The 18,665-nt window shown below is 42.3% G+C and overlaps 1 long non-coding RNA gene across 1 annotated transcript; it reads right to left on the minus strand.

Annotated features, from left to right (window-relative positions):
• Window positions 1–9,394: 9,394 nt before the first annotated feature.
• On the minus strand, window positions 9,395–11,886 carry LOC124151402. Its single transcript, XR_007219742.1, has 3 exons — window positions 11,410–11,886; window positions 10,667–10,835; window positions 9,395–9,457 (listed from the first exon to the last, which is right to left on the minus strand). It is a non-coding gene; the product is annotated as an uncharacterized LOC124151402 (long non-coding RNA).
• Between the last annotated feature and the right edge of the window lie 6,779 nt (window positions 11,887–18,665).

Below are 18,665 nucleotides of genomic sequence, written 5' to 3' on the forward strand. Positions count from 1 at the left end.
TTTCCAAACTGGGCAATCTTTAGAAAAAGATGAGTGGCGTCCTGCGCAGTTGGTGCATTTTTTAAAGGTACTTTCACAATCTTCTGTTGTCCTGGTTGTCTCACTGCAGTGAGCACTCGTTACAGACAATGTGAAAATGTTAACACCATGGCCGTATTTCTGGCATTTGAAGCACCTGAGATAGTTTGGAATATAAATTTCAACATTGATATAACAGTAACCTGCCTTGATTGATTTGGGAGCACATGGTGATGAAAACGAAAATAGGTACGTGTTTGTTTGAAAAGTTTCTTTGTTTCTACGGGCTGTAAATCTTTTAACATAAATGACACCTTGATCTTTCATTTCAGAGATGATTTCATCCTCAGACAATTCAGCAAACAACTGATCCCGGTCTCACACAATTCCTTTGCTGGTGTTAAGGGTTCTGTGTGGAGAGACTGAGATCAGGATGCCGACAAGCAATTTAGTGGATAACAGTTTGGTTGACTGTGTTTTTTTCAGACATTCTATAAGTAATGAGCCTGAATGTAATCGTTTGATGTTTTTAACATCACCAGCTATACCCTGTATATCCTTTGCCACTGCAAATGGGTTAAGTCTAAGTGGAGTCTTGTCTTCAGTTCCAATCACTAAGAAGGGTGGCCAGTATTTAGTCGATTTGGATGGTCGTTCGTAATCATTATCGAGTGGACGTTTGTTCTTTTGGGAGGGGGTTTCATAATCCATGTTGAGTTTTTTTTGTATTTCATCATCCGAGCTCCCCACACATCAAGGAATGTCATAAAGACGATGCTAATAACAAGTGGATCTCCAACTTGCAGCACCAAGGATACCCGGATGATAAACTCAAGTAGAAAAATTAAAAGCTTAACTTTTCCACCAGAGTGGCCCATGAGCCACCGACTTCTGGGCATAAGAATCTAGGCAAATTTCATAGTTGAAAGTATACGTTTCAGATTCAACTAGCATAACATTTGGCAAAGACAAAAAAAATCAAAAAATCATAACAACATTTTGACAAGTATTTTAAATGGTTTAACAAACTGGTGCAACATGATATTGATGCACAGGGCTTTGGCTTACTTACTTACTTACTTTGGAGATTTAACGTGCGCTTTCCGACTGATGCATATTTCGCACATGGTTTGGCATGACCAGCCGATTGATATAATCGGGCCCATTCTACCACCCGTCTAGGCGAATTGATTGATTGATTAGTAAAATGTTTTATAGGTGTTTGGGCAACTAGGCCCATTTACACCTTGCCAATAATAAAGGTTTGCTAAGTACCTTGATTTTTTATAAAGTATCAAAACTACTCGTAGTGATAAAGGGATCAATAGGGTCAAAGTGGTGTGTTGGGCTAAGGAACACTATTGCCAGCTCTGGCGCCCTCAACCACCAGACTACCTTTCTCTGCCGACACAGGGGCGCAACCCACGGCAAACAGGTTGCCCAATTTGGTCGCCTTTCACGACCAGCAATGGGGTGCTGTGGAAACATTCTGCCCCGGTTCCACACGGGGGAAGGAGCTATTAGTGCTACCCAGCACTCACCACGAGGAGGTTGCTCTTCATGAGTGCCCAAGGCGTAACGAACGTCAAAAGGTTTACATCAACGAGAAATGGCGAAATTGTGAAAACAAATACATATTTACTTTCTTTTTCACAGCCCAAACACCCAAACTCCATCAAAGCAGGATATTGTTATATCGAAGTGGAACAATACATTCCAAATCCACTTTGGTGTTTCAAATGCCAAAAGTTTGGCCATGGTGTCCAGTCTTGTAGAAATCACGTGATATGCTTTCAATGTGGTGCAGCTGCCCATGATGGTACGGATCGCCTGACATCTCCAAAATGTGTCAGTTGCTTTGGAGAGCATATTTCTTCATTGAAGTCTTGTCCCATCTGTAAGCATGAATATGAGGTTGTCAAACTCAAACTTCAAAGAAATATCACATACCATGAAGCAAAACTTGTATTAAAAGCAACCTCCCCTCCAACAGCCGGCATGCCATACTCTGCAGTTGTTTCACGCCCTTTAACCAAAACGGCAAAGTCTGTTTCATGTCAGACCGATATCACCTGGGTAAAAACAGAGACCTTTTCAGTCATCACACCAAATTTCAATGTAGAGGAAAGTGTATCATCAGTATCATCAGTATCACAGAGTGATCTAGCACCAAGCGTGTCATCTCCAAAAGTAAAAAATGCCAGTCAGAAAGTTGATTACTCGAAACAATCTGATCGAGTTCCCAAGGGTTTACGTGACCCTGTGCAGCTTTATAATTAATTCCAGTTACTAAAAAAGACACGAATGTTTCCCCTAATCCCCGTGCACGCAACAGAAGTAAGTCACCTCGGACAGGGAAAAGTAGATCCCCCGTACTAATTCAGTGGAATTGCAGAGGTCTAAGGACTAATTTTACTGAAATTCAGTTATCGGTTATACTAATGAGTATTTATTGAAAGGCGAAGATCCTCCATTTTGCATCCCCTGTGATGAGAGAATCACTGTCAAACACGTTTTACTTGACTGTGTAGAGTTTTCTCTCACAAGGGATACCTTTTATCAAGTGTCAAGTTTAAGGGATCTTTTTATCAAAGTCTATTCTCATTTAATTATAGATTTTTTAAAAGAAGTAGAACTGATAAGTATCTTTTGAATAAATGTGTTTTAACTAAGTTAGATGTTATTGATAACTTATATTATTCTGGTTGTGGCATTTAATGGGGTTGAAGTACTGTAAAATAATTGTCCCCTGATAGTGACACATAAATCCTCATAATATTTAAAATACACTGCAGAGAACTAGTATTTTAATACATTAAATATTTTGATTGTGTCTTAATGTATGGCTAGTATTGTCTACAACTACCAGTGACTACAGTTATGACTTAAATCTTGTTGGGGATTCATGTAGGTAGCAAAAGTATTGTAAGTCCCCATGGTCCCCAGTAAGGTGGTCTAGCTGTAGTTCCTGGTGGTATATAGCTCGTATTTTAATAGTATAACATGCAAAGTTGATGTATATATTGGTTAGACGTTTTAGTGTTTGAATTTGTTAGTTTTTATCAATCTGTGACATCATGCGTATGTTTTACTGTCCTTTGTGACAGATATTTAACTTTCAATTTCTTCTCGTCACTATATGGCTGAGATACTGCCGATGTGGCGTTAAATTTTAACTCACTCAACCACCCAGATACCACGTGGAGTGAGTGATGAACGTGTAGCCAAAGGTGTCCAAGTTCAAACAAGCCCACACATATACCATGTGGAGTGAGTGATGAACATGTAGCCAAAGGTGTCCAAGCTCAATCCAGCCCACACAGATACCATGTGGAGTGAGTGATGAACATGTAGCCGAAGGTGTCCAAGCTCAATCAAGCCCGCATAGATACCATGTGGAGTGAGTGATTAACGTGTAGCCGAAGGTGTCCAAGCTCAATCAAGCCCACACAGATACTATGTCGAGTGAGTGATGAACATATAGTCTAAGATATATTATATTATAGTATATGTTTTATCAGGCGGGATAAACTCTTTCATTAGTTCTTTGGGGCGGTCGGGTAGCCTAGTGGTTAAAGCGTTGGCTCATCACGCCGAAGACCCGGGTTCGATGCCCCGACATAGGTACATTGTGTGAAGCCCATTTCTGGTGTCTCCTGCCGTGATCTTGCTGAAATATCTGTAAAATCATACTCACTCACTCATTAGTTCTTAACTTAATTCGCGTTGTTCCCTTTTTAAATCTAGTGCCACCGCACATAATATTTGAACCGAAAATACAATTTTAAACTAATAAAAAGTCGAGTGTAAGTTACTAAAGACATACTTTAACATATTTTTTCACAGATGATACAAGCTGTCACGTGTTTTTTCTCTGCATGCGGCGTGTGTAAATATCACTTCTTATCATTATATACTGCTTTTCGAATCATGTCGTTGTTTGGGCGGTGCACATGGTTGTTGGTTGATTGGTTTGGACTCATTAGACCCGTGAAGATTCCGGCGTAGAATAGGTCTTCAGCATCCCAGGCTTGCCGTAAAAGGCGACTATGCTTGTCGTAAAAGGCGAAAGGTGGCCAGGCTCGCTAACAATTGCGTGGATCGATGCTCATGGTATCAATAACTGGATTGTCTGGTCCAGACTCAATTATTTACAGACCGCCGTCATAAAGCTGGAATATTGCTAAGTGCGGCGTTAAACAACAAACCAACCAACCAACAAACCACGGGTCTTTGTTTGGGTAGCCTAGTGGTTAAAGCGCTCGCTCGTCACGCCGAATCCCCGGGTTCGATTCCCCACATGGGTACAATATCTGAAGCCCATTTCTGATGTTCCCCGCCGTGATATTGCTGGAATAGTACTAAAAGCGGCGTAAAATCATACTCACTCACTCGTGTCGTTGTTTGTTAGCTAAATCCTTTTAGTATTCTACAACCTATGTTAATGCATTGCCAAGACACCGTCATAGGCTGTTTTACCTTTCGTTTGTACACAGGACATAATGTGACATAACTGATCTGATTGTCTACTTACAAATTTGACTGAAATACTGGCAGAAATAGATGTTATCATTTTAGATTATTGATATTTGAAAAAATATACTTTTTATTTTGATATGGTCTATATTGAGTTACAGTCAGATCAATCTAAGTGTACACATTTAAAAACAACATAACAAATATTTCACACATTGCACCCAAGAGGGGAATCGGCATGATGGCGAAAGTTTTAATCAATTGGCCCCTGAACAGAAGGAAACGATTGTCTTTGGTTTGTTTTCGGACAGCTCGCCCAAACACACCCATCGCTATACAACTTGCACGTGTCTTGCGGACCTCGTGCTTTTCGTGCTCTGTATTTGACAGACGACGTTGAACATCTAACACCAACCAGTTGAAGCATTATCGCTGTGGGTCGAACACGTAAATGGCACTCCAGTCAGGAGTTTGCAATAAAAAATTAGAGAGAACTTCCGTTATCAAGAAGAAAATTTTAAATTATTTGTGACAGAAAGTTGTTATTTTCACACTTTATATGAATGTGGAAAAAGTGTACATCATTCGTTGATGTAAAGGAAGTTGTTTTTCCTGTATTTGCCTTGTTACATTTCAGACATGTTTAAGACTTATTGGGGGCGGTCGGGTAGCCTAGTGGTTAAAGCGTTCGCTCGTCACGACTAAGACCCGTTTCGATTCCTGACTTGGTACAATGTGTGAAGCCCATTTCTGGTGTCCCCTCGCCGTGATATTGCTGGAATATTGCTAAAAGCGGCGTTAAACCATATTCACTCGCTCACTTGAAAACTTATTGTTTAGTTTGTGAGGAATAAGAACTGCCTCAATCCTACAGCCACCCAACCGCCCCTACCGTTGGGAGGATTCACATGAACACTGGGCGCTGTTGGACGTTATCATGTAAGCTGCTTTCACAGAGGTTTGGTTGGTTGGTTTGTTGTTAACGCCGCACTCCGCAATATTCCAGCTATATGACGGCGGTCTGTAAATAATCGAGTCTGGACCAGACAATCCAGTGATCAATATCATGAGCATCGATCCACGCAATTGGGATCGATGACATGCATCAACTAAGTCCGCGAGTCTGACCACCCGATCCCGTTAGTTGCTTTTTACGACAAGCATGGGTTGCTGAAAAGCTATTCTACCCCGGCTCCTTTTCACAAAGAACCGTCACGCAGTACTTCACGTGTGCATTGGATCCGTGAATATCCGTGTGATAGGTTTTCGGGAACCCATCCTTGTAAGAGGCGTCTAACGGGATCTGGTGGTCAGGTTCGCGGACTTTGTTGATGCCTGTCATCGTATCCCAATTGCGTAGATCTAAACTCGTGATGTCAATCACTGGATTGTCTGGACCAGACTAGATTATTTACAGACCGCCGTCATATCGCTGGATGCGGCGTTAAACAACAAATCAATACACACACGTCATGATTTTTACATTCAAAGACGGAAAAACTTTCTATGTCCGTGAAAATATGAATTGTGCTTCGAAAAACTTGATTTATTTCATACAATGTGCTGGGCCGAATACATTGGACAGACAGGGGACACCCTAAGAGCGAGAGTGAGGGTCCACCGACAACAAGTAAGGGACCCCTCTTGCCGGTGTATCCCACTCTGTCAACACATTGATGAGTGTGCCGGGAATAAAAACACCAAATTTTGTTATATTCCCGTTTACAAATGTGACAATGATGCACCGAGAAATATAAAGGTTTTATTCATACTTTCAAACCAAAATTATATTGCCTAAAATAATGAAATTATTTTATACAATTACATGCATTATACTGCCACGACAATTTAGGAGATAAATACTGTGTATATATATATATATATATGTGTGTTAAACCCAACGCTGGTCTGTAAATGATCGAATCTGGACCAGACAATCCAGTGATTGACATCATGAGCATCGATGTACACAATTAGGATCGATGACATGCATGAACCAGGTCAGCGAGCCTGACCACGATCCCGTTAGTCGCCTCTTAGGACAAGCATAGTCGCCTGAAAATGGAAATAAAAACAAAATGGTGCTTGAGAACCAAGAATATTTAACCTTTTTAAAAACATTTTTTTTATGTGGTCAACATTTATTATTTAGATTTGTATCATCCCGATATGGCTGAAATAATGCCAGTGCCATATTCAAAATATGTCGCTCTTTCAAACATATCGACACCATTGATTGTTTTTTCGTATTTTTTTAGTATTTATTAAAAGTGGTCAATTTGATTAAAATATGGTCAATATACTATGCATGCCCTCCTCCCATGGACCACTGCTACTGTACCCTCGGCAGACAGTTTCTCAGATCTCCTCTGAAAAACAAAAGGTAGTTAAAGGCCTTGAAAGTAAAAAAATATGTAATCATAATTATTATATTCCAACATAATATAATATCAAGTCGTTGTCAGAACACCAGATCCAATCAGTTTTATTCATGTCATGTGGCCTTTATCTCATCTGATTTGGCTGGTTATCAAATCCTATTTTATCAAAGGATCTAACTAGTAATTTTGACACTCCATGATGTCATCATTCTGTTGATCTTCAAAGTTCTTTCCCCTTATCAATACTTCACGGGTTTGTATAAACCAGGATGCATGGGTAGCCCAGTGGTCTTAGGCACCACAATTCGCTGGACAGAGTTGCGTCCCTTGGATATGCCAGAAAGCTATATCATTGGTTCAGATCCCGGTTGGTACTGAATATGTTTCTTGGTTTGTCAGCTATATGCCATGATATGACACTCAGTGCTATGACTGGAATACTGTTCAAAGCATTATGTTTCTAGGTTTGTCAGCACCATACCCGTGCTCGTGGGTTTCACCGAAGTGGTAAACGTCTAAGACCTGCATCACCTCTGGCTTTCCTCCCACATTAAACTGGAATAATGTTAAAAGCGGCGTTAAACCCAACTCACTCACTGTTCAAAGCAGCGTTGAACCTAACTTACTCACTGTATAAACTTTGTTGTTAGAACGTAGTGTACACATACATGTACATACCGGTGACAAATCCACAATGCTTTTCCTGAACAAGTTTCAGGGGAAACTATAGTAGTGACTTGGCCATAGTACCCTGACAGCTGCTGAATAGAGTCTTATTTAAAAAATACATATTGAATATTATATTAATATATTATATTGACGTATTCTACCCATATCATCCCTGTACTAACTATAAACGCAAATTCTATTTAATTATTGATTCTTGGGTCCATCTGGGGACATCCTGCATATTAGATGAGCCACTAGAGCAAATGGGACAAGCGGCCTTTGTGGGAAGTTGGTAGAAAAAAGTGTATAAACATATTTTAAGCTAGCTAAGTTTGACTTCCATCAGGTTATAGCTAAAACGGCACCAGCAAATGGCACCGATCAAAAACAGCACCAAAATGGTGAAATGTGCATCATCGCCATAAAACATGATTACATTAGAAATTTAGATGAATTTAGAAATGTAAGTGTCATTTAGAAATCGAAGCAATTCATACATTTTAATTGTAGAAATCTTCAGACACCAGGTGCTGCAGTATGAGAAATATGGGATCAATTTGGAGGCAACTTTGGAAATACAAGGTGCCGTTTTTTTGCCAGATAAAATCGGTGATGTTATGCTGAGATGCTGTTTTAGCCTGCATGCACATCCAACCACCATACACATGTCTGCATACTTCATATTGCATGGTAGGTTGCTCAGGCTGCATCGTGTCGTAATGAACACAATACTTACTGCCGGAGCTGGAGGTGGAGCTGCTGCTGCCGGTGGAGGTGGGCCTGCTGCTGGAGCTGGAGCCGGAGCTGGATGTGCAGCTGGAGCTGCCGGTTGACGATGGCCTTGCCTTAGTTGCCTTATTCGTTTGGCATTCTGAAAACAATAAAGGACTATCTAATTGGAGATTTATCTCGGATATAAAACTAAGATCCTGGAGTATTTAAATTGCTAAAATTTATTTCTTTTATTAAAGTCTGAGGTAGTATTTGACCTACTGCAATGATGTTTAACTAAGTGTTTAAATGGTAATAATAAAATCACCCTTGTTCAGTAAAACATACTACCAACAAAAATAAGGGAATTAATTTACAAAAAAAATACCGTGGTGTTGCATCTGAACCCATATCTAATGCACATAATGCATGAACAGTACGTGTTGCACGAGCACACAGAAGTCAAAGTGTGTGCACTTTTAGGAATTCACAATCACTTATGCAATGGTTGGGCTGTGGGTGGTGGGAGTTAATATCCCAAATGTTTGAGAAATCAATATAATATAAGATGGTCCATCAATGAAAAATAAGTGATGGCGCCAGATGTGAGAGAAACCATTTAAACACTTCCATGTTGCAAGGTCTCTCTGGTGATTAACATTCTTCATTAACCTACACTATCGAAACAGTTCTTTCACTGCCAAGTAGTCTGTCAGTTAAAGTGCTGACAAAAGGCAAGGGTAAGAGGTGAAATGGGGTTTAAAATAACATCACATGGTGGATTTTTGCACTTATATAGCGTGCGTACGTGCTAATGAGAGTGTGAATTTATCTGCTTATACTAGTCCAGAGTAATGTTGGTTTATTGTGTAAGCCCACTGACATATGTCGCAGTTTAGCATGGATATCCCACTCAGACACAGATACCGACTCCGAGGAGGCCATTGTTAAATGCCTCTTACAAACGTGTCCGGGGATCAAACCCCTGACCATTCACTCATCGGTCAGAAGCTCTATCCAGTAGATCATGTCGCCAGTCCAACATAGGCAAGGGGCCCATGGTGTTAGTTTGCAAGTCTTTTAAGGCAATGGTGGTGAGGGTGTTAGCTACAAGTGTTTATACATACTATTAGTCTTTGTCTCAGCCGTTGACTCTCCTGCTGGGATCCTTCATACGCCCCAGCTAGGAGACCAAAGTCATCCTGTAACATGAGAATGAAGTCATAATGTAAGGGTGAGTTTATTCAGGCCTTCGTAACACTGATATTTTCAAGCTTGATGCAAGTCTGTCGTATCCTAGATATAACAGACAGGTGTATTCAGCATTGTGGCCTAAAAGTACAATTGATACTGTCACATGCATACACAGATATTGCATCTTCTTGAATCTGATAGTAAAATCATGAAAAATGTTAACATTTCAGATTTATAGTCATTATTCAGAAAGGAAGAGGCGACTAACGGGATCGGGTGATCAGGCTCGCCGACTTGGTTGATGCATGTCGCCGATCCCTATTGCGTGGATCGATGCTCATGATTTCAATCACTGGATTGTCTGGTTCACACTCGATTATTTAGACCGCCGTCAAATAGCTGGAATATTGCTGAGTGCGGCGTTAAACAACAAACCAACCAGCAAAGGAAGATATGGAATTCATCTTCAATTTCACATCTGACACAATTGGTACAAACACAATTAACAGCTTTCAATTTACGATACATATTTACATTGAAAACAAATAGAATTGCATTACCAAGATAACGAAGACCTAGATGACAGCATTCAGTTATATCTGTTTTGTTACGATAAATACCCTGGACTCGTTCACAGCAGTAGCTTAATTTTCAATCCTATTCGATTATTTACAGGCTGACGTCACATAGCTGGAATATTGCCGAGTTGGTTGGTTGTTTAACGCCACACTCAGCAATATTCCAGCTAACTGACGGCGGCCTGTAAATAATCGAGTCTGAACCAGACAATCCACACAATTGGGATAGATGACATGCATCAACCAAGTAAGCGAGTCTGACCACCCGAACCTTTTATGACAAGCATGGGTTGCTGAAGACCTATTCTACCCATGGATCTTCACGGATGTGGTTACTCTTGGTCGCCCCGACCTTCCCGGAAAATGTGTGTATTTAAAAAAAGACGCAACCTGGATTGCATGTGCGGCTTTACGACGACTGTCCCCAGCCACTGTCTTCACACATTGTACCCATTTTGGAAATCAACCCCGGGGGTTCGGCGTGACGAGCGAATAATCCAAGCAACATTGCGCTTGCGAGAGAAAGTTCCATTTGAAACTATAACATGGCGTCAACACAGAACTACATCTACTTTACATTAAGTACAACAAGTCTTTCCTGAAAATATAATATATACACATAACGTAAGAAATACTTACATGTACAAACGTGAGGAATAACAGCAGACAAATTATGTTGGCAAGAGTCGGCTGTGGTATATACACCTTGACTCACTCTATACCTCATTAGGCCAAACAAAGCCGAAGGTCCTGAAGACAATAGCGACAATAGCACACCAGGGTATTCACGTTGAAGCGCCCTTTAAGCCTTTGAAAAAGAAATAAATACTTGCAGTCTGGGTGATTACAACTCACCACTCAGTTGGGGTATGTTCTTATACATTTCCACAGCCTGTCCACTGGGCAGGCCACATGTATGGTTGGTTTGTTGTTTAACGCCGTACTCAGCAATATTCCAGCTATATGGCGGCGGTCTGTAAATAATCGAGTCTGGATCAGACAATCCTAGGATTGACATCATGAGCATCGATCCACGCAAATCGATCCACGCAATTGGGATCGATGACATGCTTCAACCAAGTCATCGAGCCTTACCTCCCGATCCCGTTAGTCGCCTTTTAGGGCAAGTGTGGGCTGCCGAAGACCTATTGTAACCTAAATCTTTCAGGGTCTGGTTGATAGTCTCATAGCACCACGAGACTGGCGACTCTCGACTAATCGTACTCTGACGGCATCAACTGTGGCTCATGCCATCAGTCACCGGTATATTTAAAGCTAACCATGGTGGAGCTAGACAGTTTTTAAACTCGCTTTAATTGTCATTCTCGTTAATACTCAGTTTAAATAAATAAAAACAATGAAATAGAGGTGTGTATGCTTACAGTGAGACGCCCATGATCTTCAATTACCTCAATGAGATTTGCCTGCAAAATATGAGGTGAAATACATTCAACTGTGTTTTCAATGGTGGTGAGGGTGTTGTTAGCTACAAGTGATTATACATACCATCAGTTGTTGCCTTAGTCGTTGTCGAAGCTGGCGACTCTCCAGCTGGCATCCTTCATAGGCCCCAGCAAGGAGACCAAAGTCATCCTGTAACATGACAATAAAGTCATTATGTAAGAGTGAGTTTAAGCTTGGTGCAAGTCTGTCGTATCCTAGATAACAGACAGGTTTATTCAGCATTATGGCCTAAAAGTACAATTGATACTGTCACATGCATATACAGATATTGCATGTTCTTGAATCTGATAGTAAAATCATGATCATGAAAATAGTAAACATTTCAGATTTATAGTCATTATTCAACATAGGAATGATGTTGGTTGGTTTGTTGTTTAACGCCGCACTCAGCAATATGGCAGCGGTCTGGACCAGACAATCCAGTGATTGATATCATGAGCATCGATCCACGCAATTGGGATCTATGACATGCATCAACCAAGTCAGCGAGCCTTGCCACCTGATCCCGTCGGTCGCCTTTTACGGCAAGCATGGTCGCCTTTTACGGCAAGCATGGTCGCCTTTTACGGCAAGCATGGGTTGCTGAAGACCTCTTCTACCCTGGGTCTTCACGGCTCTAGGAATGATGTGTAGATGTTACACTTAAATAACACATGGAATTCATCTTCAGTTTCACATCTGTCACATTTGGTACAATGACTATTAGCAACACGTATTTACATTGAAAAAATTTAGAATCTCATTACCAAGATAACGAAGACCTAGATGACAGCATTCAGTTATAATATCTCAGTTTTGTTAGGATAGATACCCTGGACCCGTTTTCAATCCTATTCGATTATTTACAGGCTGACGTCATATAGCTGGAATATTGCTGAGTTGGTTGTTTAACGCTGCACTCATCAATATTCCAGCTATATGACGGCGGTCTCGACCAGACAATCAAGTGATTGATATCATGAGCATCGATCCACGCAATTGGGATGATGACATGCATCAAATCAACCAAATCAGCGAGCCTGACCACCCGATCCCGTTAAGTCTCCCGTGCTCTTTCATCTCCGCGACGGAGGAGAAATCTTGATTCGTCGCTGAACTGGATATCTCTCCATCGCAGTTGAGGCCATACCCTGTGTTGACTGACGACACCAATGCAGTCGTTGACGATGTTGTCGACTCAATATGACGCGTCGAACAGGACGTCTTGCTCGTAGACCTGCTACTCTTACAGTTTCGTACGGTCTGGTCGGAGATTCTGCGCAGTCCGGATATGTAAGACCACAGCATTCAAAGTACATTTATTCTTGCCACAGTTTTAGACGTAGAATATTTGCTTATTTTAAGTGTTGGCTAAATTGCATATAATCACCAGCGGCTGAAGGGATGGTGTAAATCCTGCTGGGGAGTCGTGCAGGTAGCAAAAGTATTGTAAGTCCCCACGGTCCCCAGTAAGGTGGCCTAACTTTGGTTGCTGGTGATCTATAGCCCATTTTTATATTGTATTGTTGATTGAAAATGTATTCTTTTTAATGTTCTCAACTAGTTTTAAAATCCAAACTGTGATACTCTAGTTATTTTTACTGTCCTTCGATGACAGATATTTAATCTATTCAAATATTTGTATTTTATATCAGTTCTCATCACGATATGGCTGAAATACTGCCGATGTGACGTTAAATATTAAACTCACTCACTCACTGCGCAGTCCGGGTATGTGGGATGCAGTCGAGGTGACTGGTTGTCCTTTCACGTAGGCGTGCGCAGTCGGATGCAGCGATCTTGGGCGGGGGTGGTTACTCTTGGTCGTCCCGACCTTGTCCGATCACATGTTGACCCATGCTATTGAAACCGACCCCATAGCCTCGTGATGGTGCTGGGCGCTACAGCTGATCGGGATTCCTTTGCCTGCAAGCGCCCTATGACATTGTTCGTTTGCACTTCTGTTAATCTTGGCATGTTGTTGAACTGTCACTGTTCGATTGACGCAGATGCCAGGCAATCAAAAAACCTGCACTTTAATACCGTGCACTGCACGTGCAGTGTGTGCAGCTCCATGGCCCTATTGTTAATGCACTGGGTGCGTTTCTCCGAGTCGTGTTTCCCGACTAATGGTTTGCATGTCCTTCTGTGATCATTTTGATCTGAGAAATTTGTCACTGACACTATCACACATTAAACCTCTTGGTCCGCTAATTTTGCTTTTATGGCCAAAAATATCCGTAATGCGTTTTTTGTCTTTAAGAGTTTTTAGGTGAAATACATTCAACTGTGTTTTCATACATGATATCACTGCAAAAGCTACCATTCTGTGTGAGCCAGTATGGTTTTACGCCGCTTTTAACAATATCCTAGCAATATCATGGCGGGGAACACCAGAGATGGGCTTTGTACCCAAGTCGGGAATCGAACCCGGATCTTCAGCGTGATGAGCGAACGCTTTAACCACAAGGCAACCCCGCCGCCTCCTGTCATTCTGAGGATGCACGTTAATATGAGCTACATTTACAGAGAAACATTACTCAATACTTCCCATGTGTATGGCTGTAGATGCAACATTGTGTATTGTAATGAATCATTGACAGTAAAGTGTTCGTTTGTTTAACGCCGCACTCAGCAATATTCAATCAATATGACGGCGGTCTGTAAATAATCGCGTTTGTACCAGACAATCCAGTGATTGTCATTATGAGCATTGGGATACGATGACATGCATCAACCAAGTCAGCGAGCCTGACCACCCGATCCCGTTAGTCATCTCTTAAACTGTGACATGTCATTATGAGTGATGGGTACATGTAGATATGTTGATATACTGGCGTTCAAAGCTAAAGTGATGGCACATTCATTGTTTTGTTTGTTGTTAAATGCCACACTCAGCAATATTCCAGCTGACGGCGGTCTGTAAATAATCGAGTCTGGACCAGACAATCCAGTGATTAACCTCATGAACATCGATCCACGCAATTCGGATACGATGACATGTATGAACCGACTCGTGAAGATTCCGGGGTAGAATAGGTTTAATGGGACTGGGCGACTAATGGGATCGGTTGGTCAGGCTCGCTGACTTGGTTGATGCATGTCATCGATCCCAATTGCGTGGATCGATGCTCATGATGTTAATCACTGGATTGTCTGGTCCAGACTCGATTATTTTACAGACCGCCGTCATATAGCTGGAATATTGCTGAGTGCGGCGTAAAACAACAAACCAACCTGTGAAAACCTTGACGCAGTTTGGGAAATACTGGGCATGAATGAGTAGTATTTTACGGCGCTTGTTCCATCAACACCACGGCGGGCGACAAAACATCGTACCCAATAATACCGCTTGTTGTTTAACGCCGCATACAGCTGTGTGACGGCGGTCTGTAAATAAAAGAGTCTGGATCAGACAATCCAATGACTGACGTCATGAGCAACGATCATGGCAAATGGGATACGATGACAGGCACCAACGTCAGAGCGAGTTAAAATTTAACGTCGATTCGGCATTATTTCAGCCAAATAGCGAAGAGACCCACGTTTTATTTTAAAACAATTTATGAAACACATTTTGGCAAAAACATTAATTGTACAGTTTTATAACACGGGCTGTAGGCCACCAGTAACCAAAGCTCGGCCACCTCGCTGGGGATCATGCGGATTTACGGTGCCTCTGCTTCCTGCATGATATCCCAGCAGGATTAACGTCACCACTTTAGCTACTGTTGGTTGTGCACAATACTAGCCAATATTAAAAAAAATACTCAGAAATGAGTTGGCTTAAAAACACTGGTTGATGATAGGATAACGTGTCCGTGGGGATTAATAATTTTACCGTACTTCAACCTCCTGGAGCCTTCAATAAATGTCAGTTGGTAAAATCATCTCACCAAATTTTAAAACAAGCAATAATTTATTCACATACATATTTAACATTTATTATACAGACCAATTTCTTTCAAGTAGCTGATAATGAGAAGCCTGCTTACACGGGAAAAGAGATCTTTCAGATTTACTGTTTGATAATGTGAATCCCTTGCTATTGTTGCAAGACGTTGAAGCTTTTCGCGTCAAATGTGCTGAAGTAAACTTGTCCAATGGGTCCAGAGGGTCACCAGTATCAAGTTAGGGGAATAATGCTCACAGCGATTTTTGGCAAGGTATGGACCCCTAGAGTTGGAAAATGTGTGATAGCATTGCAGCGGTGGCAGCTTTTTGGGTGTTATCACCTTTTTTTCAAAATGGCCGCCAAAATACGCGTTACCACATATAAGTGGCCACATCTAAGCTCATAGAGCAGGTGGCCGAAATTTTGGACCGAGGCTGATGGCCTATAGCACCCCATTATCCCCGGTCTTTGTAGCGTGGAGATCCGCTGAAGAAGAAGACTGTCCTTGTTGACACTCCATGGTGGGTGGGGAAAAGGGGTGCTGAATCTTCTCCCTTTCGACATGGCTTCCCAACACCCTGGTTCAAAAAGACGACATGTAGAAAGTGACGAGACTACTTCGCCCATTCGGTCTGAGTATTGGCCACGTTTCTTGGTTACTAAGGCTTGAGACAAAGAATCCATCAAACTGAATCCATTGGGGGTGCACGGGTGGCCCAGTAGTCTAAGGCGCCACGATTCGCTATGCAGAGTCGCGTCCCTAGGGCACGCCAGAAACCTATAATTGTGTGTTCGAATCCAGGTACGCCCCGATTATGTTTCTAGGTTTGTCAGCACCATACCCATGCTCGTGGGTTTCATAGTAGCGGACAGCCGTGACATAACTGGAATACTGTTAAAAGCGGCGTTAAACCCAACTAACTCACTCACTCACTCACTCACTCACTCACTCTGACATCTAAATACAGCGTTGGTCATTCTTCCTTTTCAGACTTAACCTTGCATCCGATATTTGGAAGAGCATGCAGGGGCACCCCTTAGTCATGGCAGAATCTCCAGATCGTTCCAGTTGGCCTTATTGACACAAAGGCGCCACATTTAGATTTGCAGATTTAGTCGAGCCACAACTCCAGATTCCAGATTCCAGATTCTGTAGAGTTTGATTTGTTAGCACCATACCCATGCACTCACAAGTTTTACAAGTGGAAGACCGCCTCCGCGGTCCAGTGGATAGAGCGTCCGCCCGGAGAGCGAAAGGTTATTGGTTCGATCCCCGGCATCGTCATACCAAAAGACATTAAAAGATGGTACTGATTGTTACCCTGTATGATTATTGGCGTTAAGGGGCTAAAACAAGGACTGGTCAGTAGAGTAAACTACGGTTATAACGAACTCAAAGGGACCACTAATTTTAGTTTGTTATAAGCATACGAGGGGATATCAAAAAGTTTTGAGCCTCACACAGTATTCCTGGTCGAATGGTACAATGCGCTACACCTGGTGTACATGAACGTCTTAGCTACTGATGCTATGTAGAAACATATTGCTGGCTGCAATTATTTTGTCACAACACTTCGTGGAAGAGACCTACCCCTAGTGAATTGGCAAAATGGACAAATCTGAGGACAGAGTTCCTTGTCCTAGAGGGTCAATCTGCCAAACAGGTGGAAGAGCGATTGACTGCAGTTTATGGAGAGTCTTCCCCATCGTCTGCAACTACCAAACGGTGGGTGAAGGAATTTCAGCGTCGCAGAGAGAGCTTAGAAGATGATGCCCGGTCCGGACAGCCATCAACCAGTACCAGCCCTGAAAACATTGACACTACACAAACTAGTGATGGAAAACTGCCGTATTACTCTCCGTGATCTAGAAGAAACAACAGGCCTATCATATGGATCCATACATAATATAATTCATGGCAATCTCCACATGTCCAAAGTGTGTGCCAGATGGGTCCCGAGAATGCTTACAGATGACATGAAGCTATCAAGGGTCACCATCAGTGGAGCCTTGCTAACTCGGTACAACGCCAACCCAGATGATTTTCATTTTAGGATTGTAACCAGTGATGAAAGCTGGGTTTATCATTATGATCCTGAGAGCAAATAGGAGTCGATGGAATGGAAACACGCTACTTCTCCAAAGACAAAGAAATTCAAAGCCACCAGATCCACCAAGAAGGTTATGATGACCATCTTCTGGGACAGCAAAAGAGTGATTCACATCGACTACCTGCCCCATGGCACCACAATGAATGGGGAGTATTACGCCAAGTTATTGAAGCAGGTGCGCCAATCCATCAAGGTGAAACGCCGTGGAAAAATCCGTCGTGGGATTCTGCTTCACCAGGACAACGCACCAGTCCACAGGAGCCGTGTTGCAATGACAGCTGTGCAAGAATGTGGCTACGAACTCCTCCCTCACCCACCCTATTCTCCAGACCTAGCCCCCAGTGACTTCCACCTCTTTCCCAGGCTGGAAACGCCTCCGGGGCCGGAGATTTGAAGATGACGATGAGCTAACTGCTGCTGTGGAGGGTTGGTTAGGGGACCAGAATGTTGACTTCTACCGATCGGGCATCAGTGACTGGCAAACTAGGTGGAACAAGTGTGTGGAGTTGGGAGGGGACTATGTTGAAAAATAAAGTTGTAACAATCCAATTCTTTTACTTTTTCTGTGTGAGGCTCAAAACTTTTTGATATCCCCTCATAAATACAGCATAACTAGTCGGGACCAAAAAAATAAGTTTGTTACTGTTTGTTTGTTAAACAGCCTCGTGGTATCTGAGGGGGCTAAAACAAGGACTGGTCAGCTCGGAGTCAGTATACTGTGTCTGAGTGGGGTATTCATGTTGAACTGCGTCATGGTATCTGAGGGGGCTAAAACAAGGACTGGTCGGCTCGGGGTCAGTATACTGTATCTGAGTGGGGTACTCATGGTATCTGAGTAGGCTAAAACAAGGACTGGTCAGTATACTGTGTCTGAGTGGGGTATTTATGTTAAACTGGGTCATGGTATCTGAGGGGGCTAAAACAAGGACTGGTCCGCTCGGAGTCAGTATACTGTGTCTGAGTGGGGTACTCATGGTATCTGAGTAGGCTTAAACAAGGACTGGTCCGCTCGGAGTCAGTATACTGTGTCTGAGTGGGGTGTTCATGTTCAACAGCATCATGGTATCTGAGGGGGCGAATACAAGGACTGGTCGGCTCGGGGTCAGTATACTGTGTCTGAGTGGGGTGTTCATGTTAAACAGCATCATGGTATCTGAGGGGGCGAATACAAGGACTGGTCGGCTCGGGG

The sequence above is a fragment of the Haliotis rufescens genome, unplaced genomic scaffold (genome assembly GCF_023055435.1).
Source record: "Haliotis rufescens isolate VD_foot unplaced genomic scaffold, xgHalRufe1.0.p SCAF_9, whole genome shotgun sequence".
Lineage (NCBI taxonomy): Eukaryota > Metazoa > Mollusca > Gastropoda > Lepetellida > Haliotidae > Haliotis > Haliotis rufescens.